Genomic DNA, 24664 nt, shown 5'->3' on the forward strand with positions numbered 1-24664 from the left:
GCAGAGGAAATATAACCAAACAAGGCTTTCCCTATCATTTCAGCAGTTTCTCTGCTGGTCAGCACCCACAAACCCAAAACCTGGGTTGCAATGGGCCTAGGATTATCAAAATTATACACTTTTTTTTTTTTTTTTTTTTTTTTTGCGGTACGCGGGCCTCTCACTGTTGTGGCCTCTCCTATTGTGGAGCACAGGCTCCAGACGCACAGACTCAGCGGCCACAGTTCACGGGCCCAGCCGTTCCACGGCATGTGGGATCTTCCCGGACCGGGGCTCGAACCCGTGTCCCCTGCATCGGCAGGCGGACTCTCAACCACTGCGCCACAAGGGAAGCCCAAAATTATACACTTTAAAAAAAATTAATTAATTTACTTTTTACTAGGAAAGAGCTAAAGAAACCACAGAGTCCCTTCTCTTATGTATAAATGAATTGCGTAAAAATTTGTCCTGCTTTCTGATGTCTTCAGAAGCTATATATCAGTTACTGGCCATATATAGAAAATATTTCAAAATGATATTTTAAAATATAGTATCTTTCTTTTAGCTTTGTTCTCAATGAAAAGGGAGAGAAGGTGAGCAGGTGATCACTTTGTGTCGTTAATAACTTTTTTATGAAAGTGTATTATTCAATATACAGGTAACTCTTTTCTGCCCCAAGACAGCTTTATACCTAACATTATCAAAAATTTGGGAGCAGTCTGGCTTAGAAATTTGAGGTGCAGCTAAGCAAGGGGACCTTCCTGTTCCTCCTTTTTGTGCTTTCACTTTTTCATTTTATTATCACTTTTTCCTTCCTACATCAATTTTGAGAACTAATGACAAACTGAATGTGGAAGAATTATTAGGCAAAATTTTTGCTTAATAAGTAGAAGTTATGCACTGAAACTATTATGCTGTATTTGATATATACAAAAGAATATGTGTAACATATGTCATGTTGATGAAGCATAAAAAATGAACATTCATAAATCCACCACACAACTTAACAGCTAAAACATGACTGATCTTTTTGAAGTTATCTGTGTGCCACTCAGATCCCATCCACCTGCTTCCCACCTCACCCCAGGCAGTTAAACACTACCCTGGCTTTTGTAACTTTCATTCGTTTGCTACATATGTATGTACCATTGAAATGGATTATCTAGTTTTGTTTAACTACATAAACATAGCATAATTAATATATAGTCTTTGGGGGCTTGCCTATTTTCATCTAACGTAACTTTCCTAAGACTCATTTACATTGTTGCATATCACATGAGTGCATTTACTTTCACATTGTATAATATTCCTGTATGTGGATGAACTTCATCTATCCATTCCTTTTTTGATCACTTGGAAAAAAATTCGGCATTATCCTAAAGCTGAGCATGTACATATCCTATAACCCAGCAATTCCATTTCTGGGAAAAATATTTTTATGCATATATGCTAGGAAATACATTAAAATGTTTATAGTAGAATGTTTATAAGAGCTTTATTCCTTAATTATATTATTATTTATAATTAATGTTTAATATTACATACTATTGTTACAGCCAACAGGATCAATAGTGTGAATAAGAGGGTAAAGAAGGGTGGCAGAAATGCCCTGCAGATAAAAAGGATTATTAGTTCAATGATATATAAATTATTTAGTATTCAACATTCAGTAAATATTTTTGAGTATTCCCATGTATCAAGCACCATTCTATTTACAGGGGATGTAACAGTGAATAAAATAGATGAAGTGACTGCTCTCATGGGGCCTTCCTTCTGCTGTGGAATATAGACATTAAACATATAAATAAATAGCATGATATTAGGTAGTGGTTGTACCATAGATAAATGCAGAACAAAACAAAAGGATCAAGAATAATGGGGTTTCTAGTTTCGATGGTATGGACAAGGGGTGCCTCTCTAAAGAGGTGGCATTTGAACAGAAACTTCAATGAAGTCAGGAAAGAGGCCTTGCATATATCTTGAGGAAGAGCATTCTTGGCAGAAGTGCAAAAACCATTAAACTGAGGACACAGAACTGTGTCCTAAGTTTTGATCAAATTGTGCACTAAGCAGACTTCTTTGCTCCTGAGCCTGCTTTTACTGGTTTAGAGAAGCAGTAAGATGTCATTGTAGGTGAAAGAGAATTAGTAAGAGACAGAAAGTTCAAAAAATGTTGGAGGGTTAGGTCAAGGCCAGTTCATACAGGGATTTATGTCATTTAGTTTAGGTGTCCTCATTGGACTCTGTCATTTAGTCTAGGTGTGAATGAAAGGGAACCATTTGATGAATTTGTTTTACAGGGGAGTTAGTTAAATAATACACTTTATGTTTTAGGAGCATCACACTTGATGATAAGTGGAAAAATCCTGTGGCAGGGCAAGAGTAGAAGCAGGAATACCTCTTGGATGGGATTGATTGTCATTCACATGAGAGAGGAAGGTGCTTTAGGCTAAGTGGTTCTAGCAGAGCCAGTAAGAAATGATCAGATAAGGGGTACATTTTCAAAGTGGAACCAACAGGATTTCTTGATAGATCACTTATAAATATGTTAGGAGAAGCCAAGCATGGTTCCAGTGTTTTCGGCCTGAGCAAAAAGTAAAAGATGATACAATATATAGAGATGGAGAATGATGATGTATGGGCAAGTTTGGATAGAAAAATCAAATGTTTGGTTTTGAACATATTGGAGATATCTATTAGACATCCAAGTGGAGCGAGCTGTCAGGTAAGTATTAGATAACTTAGTCTGGAGTTCAGGGTAGAGCTTGAGATGGAGATTTAAATTTATAATTGGAAGTAAACAATAGAATTAATATTTAAAGTAATAGAATTAGATGGGATCACCTAAGTGGTTAGTGTAGACAAAGAAGAAAAGAGGAATGAAGATGATGAAGATGAGCCCTGGTGTGGCTGATTGATTTCATTAAAGACCCCACATCTGTTCCCTTCCCTCTACCCGTGATCTTTGCCATGTAATTGGGCTACAACATTCTGACACTGGACTCAGCCCTGAAACTTGTTATGACCTATAGGATGCCAGCAGTTGTGGTACAAGGAAAGGATTGAAAAAGTATTCCTACATTTCTGCTGAGCAATTACATTCTCCCTTACCATGAGAAGATATGTCCAGGTCCCTCTGGTCCCAGAAGGAAGATGGGAGATGCAGGGTCAACCCAAGGTGCATGGGTGACCCTGGCTGAGAACAGCCTAGAGCAGCTGAACCCCACAGACATGTGAGATATGTGTGTATTGCTGATTGACTGAATCTTAGGGTGTGTTTGAGAAGCATTATTGTAGAAATATATAACCAATACATTTGGGGTACTCCAGTATTTAGAGGTCTGACAAGGAGGAAGATTCATACAGGATACTGAAGAAACCATCAATGAAGAAAACCTGGACCGTGTCCTGAAACCCAAGATATGAAAGTGTTTCAAGAAGGGGGAAGTGGGCTTCCCTGGTGGCGCAGTGGTTGAGAGCCCGCCTGCCGATGCAGGGGGCGCGGGTTCGTGCCCCGGTCCGGGAAGATCCCACATGCCGCGTGAGCGGCTGGGCCCGTGAGCTGTGGCCGCTGAGCCTGCGCATCCGGAGCCTGTGCTCCGCAGCGGGAGATGCCACAACAGTGAGAGGCCCGCGTACCGCAAAAAAAAAAAAAAAAAAAAAAGAAGGGGGAAGTGATCAACTATGACAAATGTAATGAGAGTTCATGTAAGATAAAGACTGAATATTGATTATTACATTTGGCAAAAGGATTTCATTAACGCCTCTGATAAGAGTGATGGTAAGAAAAGCCTAATTTAAGTAAGTTCTAGGGAGAATGGTAGGTGAGCAAATTGAGATAATTAAGATTAGTGATTTTGCTTTAAAGGCAGTGGAGAACTGGAGTCAAGGTTGGAAAGGAATGTGAGTAAGGGGAGCTTCAGTTTTTGTTTTTACATGAGCTATATTATAGATTGTTCATATGTGGATAGGAATGATCTAGTTCAAACGGGAATAAAAAAGATGAAGCAGGAGAAAACAGGGACAATTAGGATAGCAAAGACTTGAATAGGTAGGTTGGAGTCAGATCTAGTGAACAAAATATGGGCTTGCCCTTAGGAGAACGAGCAGTTCATCTGTAGTTACAGGTGTGAAGGTAAAGTCTAGGAGGGGTTTAGATGAAGCCAGTTGGTAGACTTGCCAGAGGAAGGGTAAAGTTTTCTTCTGAATGTTTATTTTTTTAATTGATGAATTAAGAAGTAAAATGGTCAGATGAGAGTGAGGAATATAGTAGACAGATTTATAAAATGGCGCCCAATGATTCTTACTATTGTATAATACTCTTCCCTTGGAGTATGGGTGGAAACTATGATCCTGAAGAAGTATTACTCCTGTGATTATATTATATGGCAAAAAAAAGAGTATCCTCAGTGGACATGACCTAATTAAGTTAGTCCCTTGAAAGCAGAATTGTTTTCCATCTTGTCTCAGAAGAGGAAATCAGAGGGATGTATTCTGGCTGACCTCAAAGAAAGCAAATATCCATTTTGTGAACTGCTTATGGGGGCCACATGGCAAGGAGCTCTGGGTAGCTTCTAGGAGCTGAGAGTGGTCCCTGGCTGACAGCTAGCACTAAAATGGGACCTCCATCCTACAGATGCCAGGGAATGAATGCTGCCAACAACCAGCAAGCCTGGAAGATGCCCCCAGCCTCGAGTGAGTCTTGCAGCCCTGGCCAAAGCTCTGATGTCAGCCTGGTGAAATCCTGAACAGAGAATCCAGCTACACCACACCTGGACTTTTGGTTACAAAACAATGAGATAATAAATTTGTGTTGTAATTTGTTACACAGCCATAGAAAACAAGTGTAACGTGTCAGAGGTTTGGCTACAAAGGAAAAGGCATCTCAGAGAACAAAGAGTGAACTGACTGCAGAACACAGAAGGATTACTGGGCAGTGGGGAGGACCCATTTGAGGTTTACAGTCATAAATTTAAAGTGAGGGTTGTCAGAATCAGGAACTTGAATAAATGCAAAGAATAGGTTAGGAGTAGTTAGATTTAATTCCTATTGTGGATTGACCAGTTAAACATGTAAGGAGAAGGGGGCGAGGGAGATAAAGTTATATGCAAAAGAATGATTATACTTTAGACCAAGCTATCCGAACAGGGAAAGTAGAGAAGTGAGGACAAGAAGAGGGCAATATATGGTGAAAACCCAAGTCCAATGGGCTGAACATCCCAGGGAGGGTTAAGATTTGTAAGAAGGAGATACCTATGGAAAAGTTGGAAAGTGGGAGTCTGAATTATTAATTACTTGGCCCTTAGACTTTATTTTGATTAGATCATTTGTCTAACCTTGAATCGCATTTCTGTGTCCTCAGTTTTGATCAAAGTGTGCACTAAGCAGACCTCTTTGCTCCTGAGCCTGCCCTGTCTGAGTGCTGTTCCATCATTTATGAGTCCCTTCCCCCAACTTGCAGGGATATATTTATCTGCAATTCATCCTCTTTTCAAACGTGGAAGCCTTCTTCCAAGGAAAGGCTGGTTATTAGTCCCTTGCACCTGACTGAATGTTAGCCATCTAAATGGTTTCCACAAGTTTGGAATAAAGCTTTTGTCTTTGATTAAAAAAAAAAAATTGATCTCAGACTTTTAGAGGAAAAAGACATTTCTGTTTTCTGAAAACCAGAGTTACTTTCTGGTTCCTCTAAAAGAGAGACTACCAAACTAGGGCCTATGGGTCAAATCTGTCTCATATATATATATATATATATATATATATATATATATATATATATATATATATATATATATACACACACACACACACACACACACACACATATAAATTGTGGCTTGAACATTAATCATGATATTTTTATTATTTCAATGGTTCTGTTCAAATTTTTGATGTATATTTAAGTCTAAAGTTATTTATTCTCTCTCTATTCTATTCCCAAATAAGGTAAAACCCTTAAATGTTTTAACTCCAATATTCCTCCATTCCATTTTCTATTTTTGTTTAGCATTTCAATTTCAACTTGTTTTCTGAACTTCCCAAACCAACTTTTGTTTTGCAGTCAAAGATAAAAGCTTCTGTTTTCTTCTGTAGACTTTTATTTTGTGAAAGTTGAGAATCTTTTATGCTTTTTTTTTCTTCATTTATCCTCATATAAAGTCAAAATCACTCGATTTCATTTCATCATATCTCTTGAGTACATTTCTTTTTTTCCATCATCACTCTCCCTCTTTCACACATGTGAAAGCTACAGTTATTTCTAGCTTGAAATGAGATTCCTAACTGGCCTTCCTGCCTCCAGTTTTGCCCATTTCTGATCCATTCCACCCACACAGCAGCCAGAGTGGTACTTCATAACAAAACATGACTCCTTGTTTGAAGCCCTTCTGAGATTCCCATTGTTTTTAGAAAAATCTAAACTCCTTAACGTAGTTCAACATGATGTTATCACCATAGCCTTGTACTTCTATACACCTCTTCTCTTGTTCTCTCTGTTTCCAGTTGTTCTGGGCATCTCTCAGTTTCCTGGACACTGCAGGATCTTTCACCTCTGTACTGCTACATGAGTATTTCCTTCTAACTAGAGCACACTTGTCTGATTTGCTTGGCTAATTTTTATTCATTCTTCAGACCTGAGCTTAGATGCTGTTTCCTTTAGGAAGACTATTCTGAAGTAACTTCTAATCTAGGTGTCATGTTCTCTGAGTTTGTTTAGTATTATACTACTTCTTAGAAACCTTTGGCTGACTTCATTATAATTGCTTTGTAAAAATTTCTGTCCTTCCTGGTAGACACTAAAGCCTGTGATGACAGGAGTCAAATATGTAGTGCTTGACATACAAAACAACTTAATAAATATATGGTTAATTAATATTGAATGGATTTTTGAAAGTATAAATTATTAAATATGGGTGTTATTCTGGTACTAAGCTTACACTGGAAAAACATTTCTTGAGAAAAGCACTAGGAAATTTCTCTAAAGGGGAATTTGAAAAAGAGTGAGTTTATCTTACATCCTCCAAAGGGGAAAAATGGAAACTTCACAAGCCAGCAAAGTGGCCAGGTAACCCTGCAACCTAGCTAATAACACTAAGTAGAGAGCACAGCATATTTTCTGTAGTGATACAACTGGCAAGAGAAGATTGAGAGCCATAGCAAAAGATATGAAAAATTGTAGGCGACTCTTTTTTCTAGAACTCAGAGAATGTATGATCTTGAGATAAATCACTTAATCTCTTGATGTCTCATTTTAACTATTGAGTATATAATGAATGATTATTCTTAACTACTGCATGGGGTATTGTGAGACTTAATTTGCTAATGTTTATAGAGTGCTTCAGATTGTCTGATTAAAAGTATGAAGTATCATTATTATACTATAAAAGAGTATGTGAAATTTTATTTTAATTTCATAAATATGAAATTATACCTTTCTACTTTCACTGAAAACGTTCTGAAATTCATACACATAAATTGGTGCATGTCTGAATCTAGATCTGCAGGCACTCATGTTAGCTGTTCTTGTTACAGTCTATCAACCTTGTCTGCATCTATAATGTCCAGAAAGTGTACACAATTTTGACTACAAGAGACCCAAAAGAGCAAAACTCCTTTTGTTAAATCACTGCCCATATAAGTCAAGAGTGGTGTATTAGGATGACTTTTTCTTTCTTTTCTATATTTCATTGATTTGGTGAATAATTTCCTCATTTCTAAAAGTGATCATCTTTTATATATGGCAGTTTTCTTCCCACATTCTTAAAGACCCTCTCAGTTTTGTGCCCAGTCAGCGAAGGTCTACAGGTTCAATTATTTTTCCTGGAGGTAACTTCCTGGAGTTCCATGCACTGTTTTTCTCATGTTTCTTTGTTCACTATCTGTTCCTGTAGAATCTTCCTTAGAAATATGTATGGGAGGTGAAATTTTTCTAATATTGCCTGTCTAAAATGTCACTTGTTTTTATCTAAACACTTAATTGATAGTGTGAATATAAGATTCCAATAGGAAGTAATCTTCATTCAAAATGTTACAGAATTTCTGCATTTTCTTCTAGTTTCAAAGTTGCCTTTTTTATTTCTCATCTTTCATATTTTTTCCTGGAAGGTTTAGGATCTTCTTTATAGCTTCAATGTTATGAAATAGTGTGATGATGAATATGGGTGTTTTTTTTTTCTTTTTAATTTATTGTGTTTGCCACTTAATCTGGCAAGTTATATCCTTTGGTTCTGTGAATCTCTTTACTGTCTGGCTTAATATAAATTGGATCCTCATAGCTGTTTCTATATTCAATTTGTTGTGTTATCACATATTGTGTAACCTCTGAAAAACTCCTCTATGCACTCATGAGAGTATGAAAGTGAATAAGGAAAATAATGTCTTACTATTATTATGAAAATAATTTTGACCTTGCAGACCTCCTAAAAAGGTTGTAGGGACTCCTTGGGCCTCCAGACCACACACTTTAAGGACTGCTGCTGTATGCATGTGCACACACACACACACACACACATGCTTTTTAAAAAGTTATCTTGTTTTATTTGTCTTGCTTTATTATTTTTTTTACAGGTTTTCTTTTTCAGTTCTTGTTTGTTTTGTTTGAGTCTCTCTTTTTTATCCTAGAGATTTTCTTAAAACATCTGATAACGGTTGACTGACAGTTCACATTTAATAAAATACTGCAATCCTGATTAGATACTGTGTTTGGAGAAATAATCTTCAACTAGTGAACTCCTCCTAAGGTAGAAGCTATCAACCTTATTATATTCAATGACCACTTTTTTTTAAAAAAGCAAACACTTTGGGCTTCCCTGGTGGCGCAGTGGTTGAGAGTCCGCCTGCCGATGCAGGGGACACGGGTTCATGCCCCTGTCCGGGAAGATCCCACATGCCACGGAGCGGCTGGGCCCGTGAGCCATGGCCGCTGAGCCTGCGTGTCCGGAGCCTGTGCTCCGCAACGGGAGAGGCCACAACAGTGAGAGGCCCGCATACCGCAAAAAAAAAAAAAAAAAAAAGCAAACACTTTATAAATCTGCATTTACTACCTTGAAATGAAAATAGTAGAATGTAACCTACCAACACATATGATTTCACCAATAACAATGCCATTCCATAACTATAATGTAAAATGGAAATAGCAGAAAGTCATTCATAATAAAATAATATGTATTTCAATGTGTAAACCATCAGGCATAGATACTCCACACTTCACTGTGGACATAATGAGGTAGTTAGCTGTTTGCACATACTTGTAGAATCTCTAAAGGTGATACCTATAGATACAGACTGATACAGCCGTCTCAGTGAGCATTACTGACATCTTAGGTACAATAAGCATTGTTCTCTGTGATGTGATTTTAGGAAATGGTGAAAAACTCTTGGTTAAACTCCAAATGAAGCAATGTGCTGTCCTGCTTCAATTTATTAATGGCATCCCTAAAAAATTCAGTCTATGTTAAGGCCATGCCAAAATATATTGTGTTTGTGTGTAAAAAAAAATGTATCACTTATATGTAAAATACAGTTAGGTCCTAGATTCACATGGCTTTAAACATTTTTTTTTTTTTTTTTGCCTATGTGTTTTTCTGCTGTTCCATAAAAAATTCTTTAGAGATGTGGGATAATTCTTCACTGTGAGGGACTTTCACACATGAGAAGATGTCTAGAATCTGAGCCTCTTAACCATTAAATACCAGTAGTGTTCTCCCAATCATTGCCACAAACTACACATTTCCAAGTCACCACTGCTGCAAGAATCCTTGCTCCAGGGGGATCAGAACAAGAGTTCAAATTTTGTTTGGAGAATCTTTAAGAATGGTTCACCTATCTGTTACTTTTTTAGTTTACAAATCAGCCCTTCACCCTCTCTGAGACTTGTGTGCCTGGCCCTGAAACTCTCTGGTTTCAAGTCTTTGGAGAATGGGAGGTGAGGTTGGGCTGTCTGAGTGCAGGGTGATGCTTGAGAGGGCTGTATGCTAGAGCAGTGGTCAGGATTGCCTGAAATGCCCGAATGCTTTTAATGTAAACTCTCAGTCATTTCTCTGGTTACAAGCCCTTATGGCTCCCGCCTTTTGTTACTTCTGTTGAAAATACTTGGTGCTTTCCAGTGTTCTGCAGGGAAAACTTGCTTCTTTCACCTCACTCTCCCTTCTGTAAGACATAGGTCTTAGCTTCTTCTAGTCTTTTTAGCACTCAGCTCTCTTCCTCTTACTTTTATTTTCCAAAACTCTGTTGACCTCTCTTATCTGCTGTTGTCTTTTCCCCGGGTCTCCTCCTTGAAGTTTTAAATATTTATACTTCTTCACACTTTTGGAAGGTAATGAAGTTTAAGAAACAGCATTTAATCATCCATATTGAATTAGAAGTCCCCTATATTAATTTGTAATTAGAAAAATCAATATTGTTAAGGTATGGCAGAGACTAAAGATTTATGAAAATGAAACCCAAGAGACTTTTAAACTATTTCTCTGCCTTCTCTAAACTTTAACATCACAAAGCTATATGTCTGGACCACAGTCTTTATTCTATTAGATGTGCCTTTCCAATAGATAGGGACAAGAAAATTTTGTATTGGTACTAAGAAATTTACAATTTTCCTTGTTGTATTTGTTGTTGTTTGTTTTTTGTTCTGGAGAAAGAATGTTTAAAAAATTATATTGAAACATAGTTGATGTACAATATTATATTAGTTTCAGGTGTAAGAGTGATTTGACATTTGCATAATTTATGGAATGATCACCATGATAAGTCTAGTAACTATCTGTCCCCATACAAAGTTATTACAATATTATTGACCGTATTCCTTACGCTGTATGTTACATGCCCATGGCTTATTTATTTTAATAGTGGAGGTTTGTACCTCTTAATCCTCTACCTATTTCGCCCAACGCCCTATCCCCTTCCCCTCTGGCAACCATCTCTTTGTTCTCTGTATCTACAAGTCTGTGTTCATTTTGTTTTATTTTGTATACTCCACATATAAGTGAGATCATATGGTATTTGTCTTTCTTGGTCTGACTTATTTCAGTTAGTATCATACTCTCTAGATCCATCCACATTGTTGCAAATGGCAAGAATTTATTTAATTTATTTTTTATGGCTGAGTAGTATTCCATTCTTTATATATACCACATATTCTTTATCCATTCATCTGTGGATGGACACTTACGTTGCTGCCATACCTTGGCTCTTGTAAATAATGCTGTAGTGAACATTGGTGTACATATATCTTTTCAAATTAGTAGTTTTGTTTTTTTTTTGGGTAAACACCCAGAAGTAAAATTGATGGATCTAATGGAAGTTCCATTTTAATTTTTTGAAGAACATTCCTACTGTTTTCCATAGTGGCTGTACTATTGTAATCTTACCAATACTACACAAGGGTTCCTTTTCTCCACATCCTCACTAACATTTGTTATTTGTTGTATTTTGGTGACAGCCATTCTGAGAGGTATGAGGTGGTACCTCAATGTAGTTTTAATTTGCATTTGCCTGATGATTAATGATGTTGAACATCTTTTTGTGTGGCTGTTGGCCATCTGCATGTCTTCTTTGGAAGCATGTCTAATCAGGTCTTCTGCCCATTTTAATATCTGTTTGGTTGTTTTTCTGATGTTGAGTTGTATGAGTTCTTTGCATATTTTAAATGTTAACCTCTTATCAGATATATTGTTTGCAAATATTTCTCCCTTTCAGTAGGCTGCCTTTACTCCTTGTTGATAGTTTCCCTTGCTCTGCAAAAGCTTTTTAGTTTGATGTAGTTCCATTTATTTATTTTTGCTTTTGTTTCCCTTGTTTGATGAGACAGATCCAAAAATATATTGCTAAGGCCAATATAAAAGAAAATATATTTTCTTCTAAGAGTTTTATGATTTCAGGTCTTACTTTTAAATTTTTACTCCATTTTGAGTTAATTTTTGTGTATAGTGTGAGAAAGAAATCCAGTTTTTTTCTTTTGCATGGATTTGTTTAGTTTTCCCAGCACCATTGATTGAAGAGGGTCTGTCTTTTCCCCATTGTATGTTCTTGTCTCCTTTGTTGTAGATTAATTGACCATATAAGTACAGGCTTATTTTTAGTCTCTCTATTCTGTTCCATTTATCTATGTATCTATTTTTGTGCTGGTATCATACTACTTTGATTACTGTAGCTTTGTAGTAGAGTTTGTAATCAGGAAACATGATACCTCCAGCTTTATTTTTCTTTCTCAAGATTGCTCTGGCTATTTGGTGTCTTTTGTGGTTTCATAAATATTTTAGACTAATTTGTTCTAGTTCTGTGAAAAATGCCTTTGGTATTTTGAGAGGAATTGCATTGAATCTGTAGATTGCCTTGGGTAGTATGGTCATTTTAACAATGTTAGTTCTTCCAGTTCAGAGCATGGGTTATCTTTCCATTTGTTTGTGTTGTTTTTGATTTCTTTAGTCAATGTCCTATAATTTTCAGAGTAAAAGTCTTTTACCCCTTGGTTAGATTTATTCTTAGGTATTTTATTCTTTTTGATGTAATTGTAAATGAGATTGTTTTCTTAATTGCTCTTTCAGATAGTTTATTGTTAGTATATAGTAATGCAACAGATATTTGTATATTAATTTTATATTCTATAACTTTACTGAATTCGTTTATTAGTTCTAATAGTTTTTTGATGGAGTTTAGAGGATTTTCTATACTTAGTATCATGCAAATAGTGACAATTTTATTTCTTCCTTTCTAATTTACATTCCTTTTATTTCTTTTTCTGGTCTGATTGCTGTGGTTAAGATTCCCAATACTAAGTTGAATAAAAGTGGAGAGAGTGGGCATACTTGTCTTCTTCCTGATCTTAGAGGAAATGCTTTCATCTCTTCACCATTGAGTATGATGTTGGATGTGTGTTTGTCATATATATGTTGACCTTTATTATGTTGAGGTATGTTCCCTCTATACTCACTTTGTTGATAATTATTTTAATAAATGGATGTCGAATTTTGTGAAAAGCTTTTTTTACATCTATTGAGATGATCATATGATTTTTATCCTCTGGCTTATTGATCAAATCAGCCTTCCTTTGAGGACAGGGTGAGAAATAAATCTTACTGGGAATAGGCCCATGATCAGCACTAGCCAGCCATTCCTCCTGCAACTTAGCAGCAATTCACCTTTCTACCTGCATTTAAATCTCATAAAAGTTCATAATTTGGCATAAATGAGTCAATTTTAAAAAATGAGTCAACTTTCTATCATAAATAGAAACATGTTGTCAGTCTCTCCTAAACAAGAGACCCCACCACATCCACCCTTTTACCTTCTGATCTCATTCTTTATAGACAGCTCAAGTCACACAGTGTGTCATAATTATTTTTTTAAAAAGCCCACTAGAGGCCAGAGGCCACTTCAAAAAGGAGAACATCTGTAATCAAATGAAATTATATCTTTACTCCAGAATCTTAGCATTATGATTTTTCTTTTGGGACTTTCCAGATGCTCCCTATAGGTTTTTATTAGCTGCCAGCATTTTGAGCATCACTGGTGGCTTCTAGACCATAAAGCTTGAGTGGCAAGGCAGCTTGGCCCTGCTGGAGGGGCTTTTCCTACTCTAGGCCCAATTTAAAAGTAGAAATCAGATGGCTTATTCAGTAAATCAATTAGAGAAACAGAAAGATGTATGATATGTATTGTTCATAACCAGCAAATCATAATACTCTATTTCTCTTTGATCAAGTACATTTGAAAACCTCATTCTTTTAGGAACTATATTTATCCACCCTGGATACTGGGTTATGATAGATTTCATTAGTTTTCCCAATTCTTCACCCCTTTCTATAGACTTGTCCTTTGCTATTGACTTTGCAGTTTTTGCAACTAAATAGAGAGTGTACTTCTAAAATAAGATTCTTTCCTTACTCCTTCAGAAGTGTTCATCCTGCAGGTACTCCCTTATAAATTCTCTGTATGCAAATTTCCAACTTAGTTTGTTTCAATTTAAGATGATTGAAACTTGGAAAGATTCAAAGAAACAAACCATAAAATGAAATTTTGGAACTAGAACACTAGAAATAGTTAAAACCCATACTCCTGCAGTGCCATTGTTGAAAACTTCACAGGTGGTAAACTTTGAGATTACAGTGCAAAAGGATTCACTGGTGGGTGCCATATCTCAGGATTCTGAGAAGTTAGGGGAGCACAGATTACAAGGATAATAGAATCAGAGGATCTTTTAGAGGGCTAGTGAGACATTCAAAAAAGATAGTGAAGGTTGAGGGTGATTATTCAGCAATTGAAAAAGTAGGAAAGTCAGAGGACATTCTTAGTAGTGTATAAAGGGTCTCATCTTCTGCAGCTGGAGGGCAGACAATGAAAGGAACAAACCCAGGAATTATCTGTAATAGTAGCTGAGTTCCTGAGAAGGTTGAATTCTTAGCTCTGGAAATTCTGCTAACTCTGGTGGAGGAGAAAGTGAGAATATGTGATTGGGATTGAGATATCTGGGTCAATGCACTCATAAAACTTGATTCTGCAGATCCTCTGAACACTTTGAGCTTTAGAAGTGGCTTAATACTTCAAGTTAAAGGCCAGTTCTCTCCTCTCAACATTGCTTGCCTGAAGTAAATGCAGAGGACTCTGCTTTACAAGAATAAGGAGCCACTGCCCTCCTGGTTACCAGACCAATATATAGGGTTAAGGTACAACATAACTGTCTGAGAAATAGCTTTGCTTATTAAGGGGAAAGAAATCTCAAAGGAGTGGTAACACCTATACAACTTGCAGGCTGGGAGAATATATTTATGGCCTGATGGTACAGGACCAAGGGACCATAAGAGGAAACACTCTAATTGTGTGGCAGTGCTTTGGGTCATGTAGGCAAGCAGTATGGAAGCTGTTAGAGGAGGCTGGGAAATGGTGAGGACATTGCTATAGGAGTTAGGAAAATGTCAACCCCTGAAATCTGGTTGTGTACCATTCGGAAAACTGTGGCCTATGATAAACTAGAATATAAAAAATGGACCTGATATATGTATAGAGTAGAAGGAGGATTCTTGAAGCTAAATGTTGAAAGCATGACTCTGGTCATGCTGCAGTTGATAAGTTACTATGAGAAATGTATGAATCCAGAAGAGAAAGAATTAGAATGTGCATAGGGCATTAGTTATATGCCCTACATGTACAGAGCATATAGAAAGACCAAAAATTAAAAAATCAAAAAGTGAAATCAGTTCAAAGTTGAGATCATTAAGATGTAGCCTTTAGGAAAAGACCAAATCCCACGAGTCATGGCTTCAAAATAAAGACCAAGATATGTTTCTGGTAATGAAGTGGGAGGAAAAGGAAGCTAAGAGTGTACATATACTCAAAGAGCTGGTGTGCTTAGCACAAGTGAGAAAGAATGGTCACAAAGTTTGGTTCTCTCCTCATTGTCCGCATAATCAAGTCCAAACTTTTAAATATTTCTTATAATGCCCTCATCAACCTCTTTACTCTTAGTTATTTGGTTTCATCTCTCACCATTCTTGCTCTAGTTATACTGAACTATCTGAAATTTCCCCTATGTGAATTTCTTCTTTCATATTGACCTCTGCACTGACTTTGGACCATTATCTATCTCCCTTTCTCTCACACTTTCTTCACTACTATTTGTTCCTGTCCTATCATATCCACTTAAACCAGTGTGACAGCAAGTAGATTTTATAACCTGTAATTTGGGTAGATTGACTATGGCTTCCTGGAGGACTAGGTTAAGGAGTGCAAGAACAAGTTCAGGGTTCATTGGATTAGCAATAGCCACCATATTGGAAGAATGGTGGTATATGAACCATGCATTTTCTATCTAATAGTGCCTAGATTCTTTCTCATAAACTTCCTGATGCTATAGTAAGAATCCAAAAGTGCTTCCCTATCTGCTAGTGTACTATCCTTTGCTTAGTTCTATCAGCATTTGTATTGCATTATATTTTTCTGTTACTGTGTATATTTTCCCTTTAGTCAGCATTTTACTTGATAAAGAGATAGTATCTTGTTTAATGGTATATTCTAGTGCCTGAAATAGTGTTTTGCACATAGGACTCAGTACAGAAATGCTTAACCTAAAAATAAGTTAATGAATTTGAGAGGGTTATGAAATAATAAGTCTTGGTTGTTGGATGGATTATTCATATGTACACAATATTGTCTAGGTAATCAGAAAGTGTAATTTCTAGATATTTTGTAGCAATCTAACATGTAGAATGCAAGCACAAAGAACATGAATTGGTCATTGGATCTTCTGTGCCACTGATTATATTTGCCTAGTGACTTGAGAGAAACAAGCATAAGTAGCTTAGAGATGCATTTTGAGTACCGTTTTCTCTAATTCACATCTGTGGGTAAAACCCTTAGAAGTCTAGTGCTGATGAGGATCATATAAGTGCCTCCATTCCATGAGGGCTAAACAAGTATCAGTTTCTAATTAGACATCCTTCCATTTTTCTTCCTTTCCACCTTTATACCATAACCCTAAATTCAAATATTTTGGGCTGGTAACTAGCACTAATTTAGAAGTCATGATGCTATTTCAATTTTTTTCTTATCTGATGAACAGAAAAAAAACAGGCTTTATTAAATTAATTACATTAATTTTTTTATAAATAATTTAAACAGATTAAAAATTGAATTCACAGTAAGGACTGGTTGATATTGCTAGCTAGAAAATTTATCTAGATAACTTAGTAATGGCCACCTTGATTTAATTTTCTTTTCTGTAATTAAAATTACAGTCTCTTGAATCACTCTTAGTTCTTCAGTGTTCTACATAACAAAAAAGCATACATGCAGAATGTTCATTCATTCATTAATTCATAATTTAAGAAAATGGTACTTTTTGAATGTCTATCACAATCCATGCACTCTTCTAAATACTAAGGTTATAGAGATAAACAAAACAAAAAGTCTGCCCTCATGGAGTTACATTCTAGGAGCAAGAAGTAGAAAATAAATGAATAAGTCTATAATATTAGAGGTGATGAAATGATATAAAAATGTTGTGGTCAACGGAGGTGATCCCAGAAAGCCTCTCAGAGGAGATGACTTGAACATAAACCCACTGGATATGAAGAAGTGTGGGAGTGAATGAGGAAGATGAATTAGTCAAATAAATTAGGTTTACCCTTTAGTATTTTAATCTTGAGTAATTTGATCAACTTGAGTGCACTCAAGTAGACCAAAAGAATGATTTTAGCATCATTAGGGCACAGTATCTGTATTATAAGAGGCACCAGGGAAACCAAGAGCTTTCAGTCATTCATGTTTCTTACTATGATGTTGATTACAAAGACAGTTTTTGTTTATCTTATATCTTATCTTAACTATATGCTAGATATTTAATATATATTATTCAACTCAACACATATTTATTGGATTCTTGTGTGTAGGGAAGTGGGAAAGATTACTTAGAAGACAGAGATGGAGACACAATCCTTAATGTCAAGAAAGTTACAAAATGAGAAGAGAGGCTGACACATGTATACAAATAATTAAGAAAAGGATATATATAGAGAGAGAGATAGACAAAAAATGCAGTGGGAATTTAAAAGAGAAAATAAGCACATCAAAAATAATGATAGTGGGCCTCCCTGGTGGCGCAGTGGTTGAGAGTCCGCCTGCCGATGCAGGGGATACGGGTTCGTGCCCCGGTCTGGGAGGATCCCATATGCCGCGGAGCGGCTGGGCCCGTGAGCCATGGCCGCTGGGCCTGCGCATCCGGAGCCTGTGCTCCGCAACGGGAGAGGCCACAACAGTGAGAGGCCCGCATACCGCAAAAAGAAAAAAAAAAAATAATGATAGAGATAATTGTGTTAATAATAGTCATACTAATAATAAGCACCATCTATTATTCTGTTATTCTGTAACCGGCACTTTACTAACCACTATCTCAAGTCCCAAGTCTGCAAAATTTCACATAATCTTCTGTACTATATAGTATTAAAAACATTGCAAGCACTTTTTTCTTTCTTTTGTATAAATTATACTTTACTTGTGGAAATAGAAGCCCCTAAGCCAATCTTAGACATAGATTATCAATTCCATGGGTTCACAGATGGAAGAAGCATTGCCATTTGGCAAATGGCAAAAAGCATCCTTTACCTATTAAGCCAGGATTAACCAAGGGTACAATTAGGTATTATTATTTACCTATTTTACAAATAAAGAATCTAAACTTTAGAGAATGTGTGACTTCACTAACTTCCAAGTGACTGAGTTAGGACAAAAACCCGAGTCTGTCTGAAATCAGAACAAAAGCTTTATACTTTTGAAGATATTTCTAAAAGGCTTTATAGTTAATATGAAAGATATGAGAAAAGGGGAAAAACAGTTTTAGAGAGAAGGAGAAAATCAGGGAGTAAGAGATCAGAAAGCATGGGTCATAAAGTATCTTTGCTTGGTTTGAGTAAAGCAAGGAATTCCTAGAAAACATCAAGAAGCTTTACAAAAGGATTATTTTTAAAATTAAGAGGCTTTTGGGGAACCACTGAAAAGTTTTGAGGTAGAGTATTGACAAAACAAGAAATTTCTTTTTGTGGAAATGTATCGCGTATAGGATAGATTAGTGAAAGAAGACATTAGAAGCAATATAATCGATTATAAACACCATACTGAGCAGAGCAATATTTTTTTCTGACATAAAATTAGGGAATTTTGTTTTGGTTCTGGGGATAAGTAGATTAGTAATGAGTAGTAGCAATGTATAAATACATGGTGCCAACATCTGAGTTGATTTTATAATGTTGATTTTACTCAAAGCACGTTGAAATGATTTTCCAGTCTGATCCAAGGCTGAGAGTTAGATGGTTCCATTAGTTTAACTGCTAGGTGAAACCATTCTAATATTTCCATATCCAAGGCTTAAACTAGTAAATAGTCCAGAATATTGAGATAAAGTCTATGATAACTACTTCCTATCTTCCATAATTTTCAAGGTACTTCTCAATTATTGCCCTCCCCATTCCTCTTCTTTTTCATTCCTTTTGCATGCTGAGAGAAACTTGTTTACTTTCTTTCTTTTCTTACTTCTTATTTTTTAGTATTCCTGTTCTTTGATTAATAAGAGGTTCAGAATCCTTAACTCTGATTGTATTTGTCATCTTGCAATTTTAACACCAAGGAAAATCCCATGCCATTTGAAAATATGCAGATATTAATATTAGATAAATTCCTCAGTTTGGGTACCAGTTTCAAAAGTTATGATATCAATACATCCATTTTTTTGATCTATCAACATTTATTGAATGTCTATTATATTATCAATTACATTGGAGAACAAAGGTAAATTTTAAAAAAACCCTAAGGCAAAGAGTTATGTAGAGAAGGAGACAGACAAACACATAAATTATTGTAATATGCCATAAATGTTACAATGAGGATCGAAGAAAATGCTGAGAAAGTATAGGCATGAGAATGCCAAACTCTCCCAGGAGATGCCAGCAAAGACTTCACAAAAGAGATGATCTTATTTTAAATATGAAGGTAAATTCATGAAGCAGAAATGTAGGGTAGGATATACACGAGGAAAATAAGATGTGTAAATGTGAAAAGATCCTGGGACAAAAGAAGTCGTAGAGAATTGGGGAAATGGTGAAAAGTTCAGTGTGAATTGAGCATGGAGAACCTGGAAAGAATTGTCCTGAAGAGAGGCTGAAGGTGCAACCTATGACCTAATGGAGGAGGGTCTTATAGTTGGCCTTGGACTTAATCCTAATTGATACAGAATTAATAGAAATTTGAATGGCTGAATAATATGATCATAATATTTAAAGGAAGATAACTTTGGAACCCATTTAGAGACTTAATTAAGTATAAAAGATTAGTGACGGTATATCAATTAGGAGGCTATTGGAACAGACTAGGTAAAAAAGTCATGTGGCTCTTAAGAGAGATGATTAAAATGGGAGAGGCGTGTGAAAAAGAAGAAATACATTGACAGAATTTCATTACCACTTGGTTATAGAGGAAACAAGAAAATAAAATTTCTAGGCTACTGGTGGCATTTTTAAATTGAAGAGACTGTTTAGTGCTTTTAAGCAACATAAAGGGGTAAGCATAAATGTATGGGTAGAAATATGGGCCAAAAAAGTGAACTGTTACTGGGATACATGTTTGCATTAAGGAGATACACATTAAGTAATCAGAAATGTATGTTTAAGTTGAAGCAAGTTAGAAATTTTAGAGCTATCAGTGTCATGGTTGAAGTCAGAAACTTGGTTGAAGGTACTGATGGAAAGCAGTATTTATTTATCACTAGCTTATATTATTTTCTGTTTCACAGTTAGTGCCAAACCTATGATTAAAATTCTTCCCAAATACCTTGGTGATTTTATTAAAAACTGACAATTTGAAGTAACGTTAGTAAATAATTTTTAAAAGTCTAAATAAATTGGTTCACTGTTTTCTTCATTTACAGATATTCCTCCTCTAAGGTTTCTAGCATTGGACATGATTTTCCCTTAAAGAACCATTATAGCCCCTCCTCTGAATGAAGTTTCCTGCTTATGCATTCAGTTATGATACCCTTGATTCCCTGAATATCTGTTTTCAACAAATTTCCTACTATCACTGTGAAACCTCCAGTTTGTAATTTTCAATGTTCTCTCAAATCCTTTTTATGCAAAAGGTATAAAAAAGGTATGTCTTTCAAAGTGGATTTTTTGGTAGCAGTTTTGTACTTTGCACTAATCCACACCCATAGTATAACCTGATTTCTCTCAAAACATGATGCACACAACACTGTTGGCCTGAATTAAGGGTTCTCTGATCATGACACTGAACAAACTTAAACTAACAGGCTCAAGTGGAGATTATAAACATCATTTTACCTTCATTAGTGTCTTCTTCCAAACAATTGAGTTTATACATGTCAGTATAGTCACTAATGCACTGATTAAGAACCACAGACTTGGGGTTGAATTCTGACTCCACTTCCTACTACTTATGTGATTGGGGGTGGTCACATTCAGTTTCTCTCAGCATGAATTTACTACATGCATGTGTGGATTTTATATGAGATGCCCACATAAGGTGACATTTTATATACAAGTTTTTAGTTTATTTAGTTATTTAAAAGTGAATAAATTAATTTTAAGCCTACTTTTTTGGTCTTTTAAAAATTGATTTCTAGTTTAATTCCACTGTGAGCTTGCTTTATGGTCCAGCATATGGTCAGTTTTAGTAAATGTCTCATGTGTACCTGAAAAGACTATGTATTCTGCCATTTTGGGTTACATGTGTCTCTTAAATTCAATAGTATGTCTTGGACCTTCTACATTTTTTTTTAAATTGAGGTGAAAGCCACATAACATACAATTGACAATGTTGTGCAACTATCCCCTGTCTCTAGTTTCAAAGCTTTTCATTGCTCCAGAAGAACACCTATATCCATTTAGTAGTCACCCCCCCCATTACAAGCTCCTGCCCTCTCCTAGTAACTACTAATCTGCTTTCTGTCTCCATGGACTTGTATATTCTGGATATTTCATATAAATGGAATCATATAAAATGATCTTTTATGTCTGGCTTCTTTCACTTAGCATAGTGTTTTAAAGGTTCATCCAAATGAACATCAGCAGCAGCACTTTATTCCATTTTATGATTAATAATGTTCCATTTTGTACATATACTGCAATTTATATCCACTCATCCATTGATGGTTGTTTTGATTGTTTCTACATTTTGGCTATGATGAATAATGTTGTCCCATATATATGTGTAAAGGGTTGAACAGTATGAAATGTCAATTAAGAGAGAAATTTTTAAAAGGGGCAAAACAGAAATTCTGGAGGTGAAAAGTATAAAGTAGAAAACTTCACTAGCAGAGTTCAATGGCAGATTTGAGCAGGAAAAAGAAAGATTCAGTGAGTATAAAGATAAGGCAATTGAATTGATCCAGTATGAGGATCAGAAAGAATAAAGAAAAATGAACAGAGCCTGAGGGACCTGTGAGATACCACCATTTGCACATCACATGTGCAAACATATGCATAATGGGAGTTCCAGAAGAAGAAGATAGAAAGAGGCAGAAAAAAAATATTTTAGAAATAATGGCCCCAAATTCCCAAATTTGATAAAAGATATAATTATACACGTCCAAGAACTCAATGAACTTCACACAGGATAAACTCAAGGAGAGCCATGCTACAACACTATGCTGTAACACATTATAGTCAAATGTGTCCAAAGCTAAAGATAAAAGAAAATCATGAATGCAGCAAGAGATAAGTGACTAATATTACACATGGGATCATCATTAGGATTAACAGATAATTTTTCATCAGCACACATGGAAGCCAAAAGGCAGTGGACTGACATATTTAAAATCCTGGAAGAAAAAAAAAAAAACTCAACCAATAAATAATTCTGTATCTACAAAACTATCCTTCAAGAATGAAGGAGAATTTAAGATATTTCCAGAATTAACAAAACCTGAAAGTGTTTGTTACTAGTAGACCTGCCCTGCAAGAAATACTCAGGCAGTCCATCAGATTGAAAGGAAAGGACAATAGACAGTAACCTGAAACCAGATGAAAAAATGAAGAACATTGGTAAAAGTAACTACACAGGTAAATACAAAGGCCAATATTATTGTTTGGTTTGTAATTTATTTTTTAATAAAATAAATGCATAAAATAATACTTATAAATCTACAATAGTGGGCACATTATGTACAAAGATGTAATCTGTGACACTAATAATGCAAAGGGAGAAGGTCTAAGATGTAAAAGAGCTAGAGTTTTCATCCTTTTGAAACTAAGTTCATTATTCAAACTAGGTTGTTATAAGTTTAAAATTTTGATTGTAATGCACAGTACACCTTAAAGAAATAACTATAAAATGTACAGAAAAGGAAAGAAGGAAATTAAAATGGTATACAACAAAAAAATAAACAATACAAAAAGAAGACAGTGAAGGGGGAATTGAGGAACAAAAACATATAAGACATACAGAAAATAGCTAAAAGGCAGACGTAAGTCCATTTTTAGTCATTATTTAAAACGTAGATGGATTAAACTCTTCAATGAAAAGGCAGAGATTGGCAGAACGGACACAAAACTGATCCATATATATGCTGTCTACATATGCATTCTATATGTAGTTACAAAACACAAAAATAGGTGAAAATAAAAAGATGGAAAAAGATATTCCATGCAAATACTAACCAAAAGGGAGCTGGACTGAATATATTATTATGAGACAAAATAGGCTTTAAGTCTACTAAAAAAGCTACAGTAATAAAGACATTCTTGTACTAGCATAAGGAGAGACATATAGACCAATGGAATAAAATTGGAAGCCCAGAAATATACCTTTGTCTACATGGTTAATTACTTTCAAGAAAGATGCCAAGACCATTCAGTGGGGAAAGAATAGCCTCTTCAACAAATGATGCCAGGAATGTTGGATACCCACATACAAATTAATGAAGTTAGACCCTTACTTTATGCCATATACAAAATTAATTCAAAATTGATTAAAGACAAGTTTAAGGGCTTAAATGATAAAACTCTTAGAAAACACAGGGGCAACCTTTACAACCTTGGATTTATCAATGATTTCTAAAATATAACACCAAAAGCATCTGCAAGAAAATGAAAAAGATGAACTGAATTTCATCAAAATTTAAAACTTCTATGCATCAAAGGACATTGCAAAGGTACTTAATGCTACTGGCTTGTACACCTAAAAACAGTTAAAGTTGTAAATGTTATGTATATTTTACCACAATGAAAAAAAATTTAAGTAGTATATAATCTCACTTAATAATTTTTTCCTTACCTATGGTTTTTTAAATATTTTTGCTCAATTGCAAAATATTAAGGTTTTTCTTAATGTAATTTTGTTACCTATTGTTACTAATTTCTAGTTTAGTCCTTTTTTAATCAGAGTACAAACTCTATATGTTTTCAATTCTTAAGTATTTATTGAGAATTATTTTATGACTCAGCATATAATCTATCTTGATTAATGTTCCATGGACACTTGACAAAGATATTCTTCAAATGTTGGATATAGTGTTATATAAGTGATATATAAATGTCAATTTGGTGAATGGTATGATCAAATCTTTTACATATTTAACTGCTTTTTTGGGTGCTTATGTCTTTTCCCTGTACTAGTCTTTCCACATATTTCACTTCTGCATATGTTTGTTGTGAATTTTTATCAGGAACTGGTGTTGGATTTTGTAAAAACCTCCTTATGAGTCTTTTGATATAATTCTATAAATGTTCTTCTTTATTTTATTCATATGATGTACTATGTTAATTGACTTTTAAATAGTAAACCAACTCTGCACTGCTGGGATACATTCCAGACAGTCATGGTGTATTGTATTTTTATATATTGTTGAATTTAATTTGGTATTATGTTTTAAATACCTTGCATCTATGCTTATAAGAGATATGGTTAGGCACTTTTGTTTTCTTCTGATATTTTTGTCCTGCTTTGGTATCAAGGTAATACTAGCCCCCTAAAATGTTTTGGCATATGTTCCCTCTTCTGTTTTTTGAGAAAGTTTGTGTATGACTGGTACAATTTCTTCCTTAAATGTTTGATGGAATTCACTGGTTAAGCCATCTGGGTCTGGATTCGTCTTCATATGTATATATTTAACTGCTAAGTTTTTTTACTTTATATATACCTATTAAGATTTTCTAATTTTTGTGTGTGTCACTGAGTAATTAATGCCTTT

Source organism: Mesoplodon bidens (assembly GCF_964165515.1).
Source record: "Mesoplodon bidens genome assembly, chromosome: 11".
Classification (NCBI taxonomy): Eukaryota; Metazoa; Chordata; class Mammalia; order Artiodactyla; family Ziphiidae; genus Mesoplodon; species Mesoplodon bidens.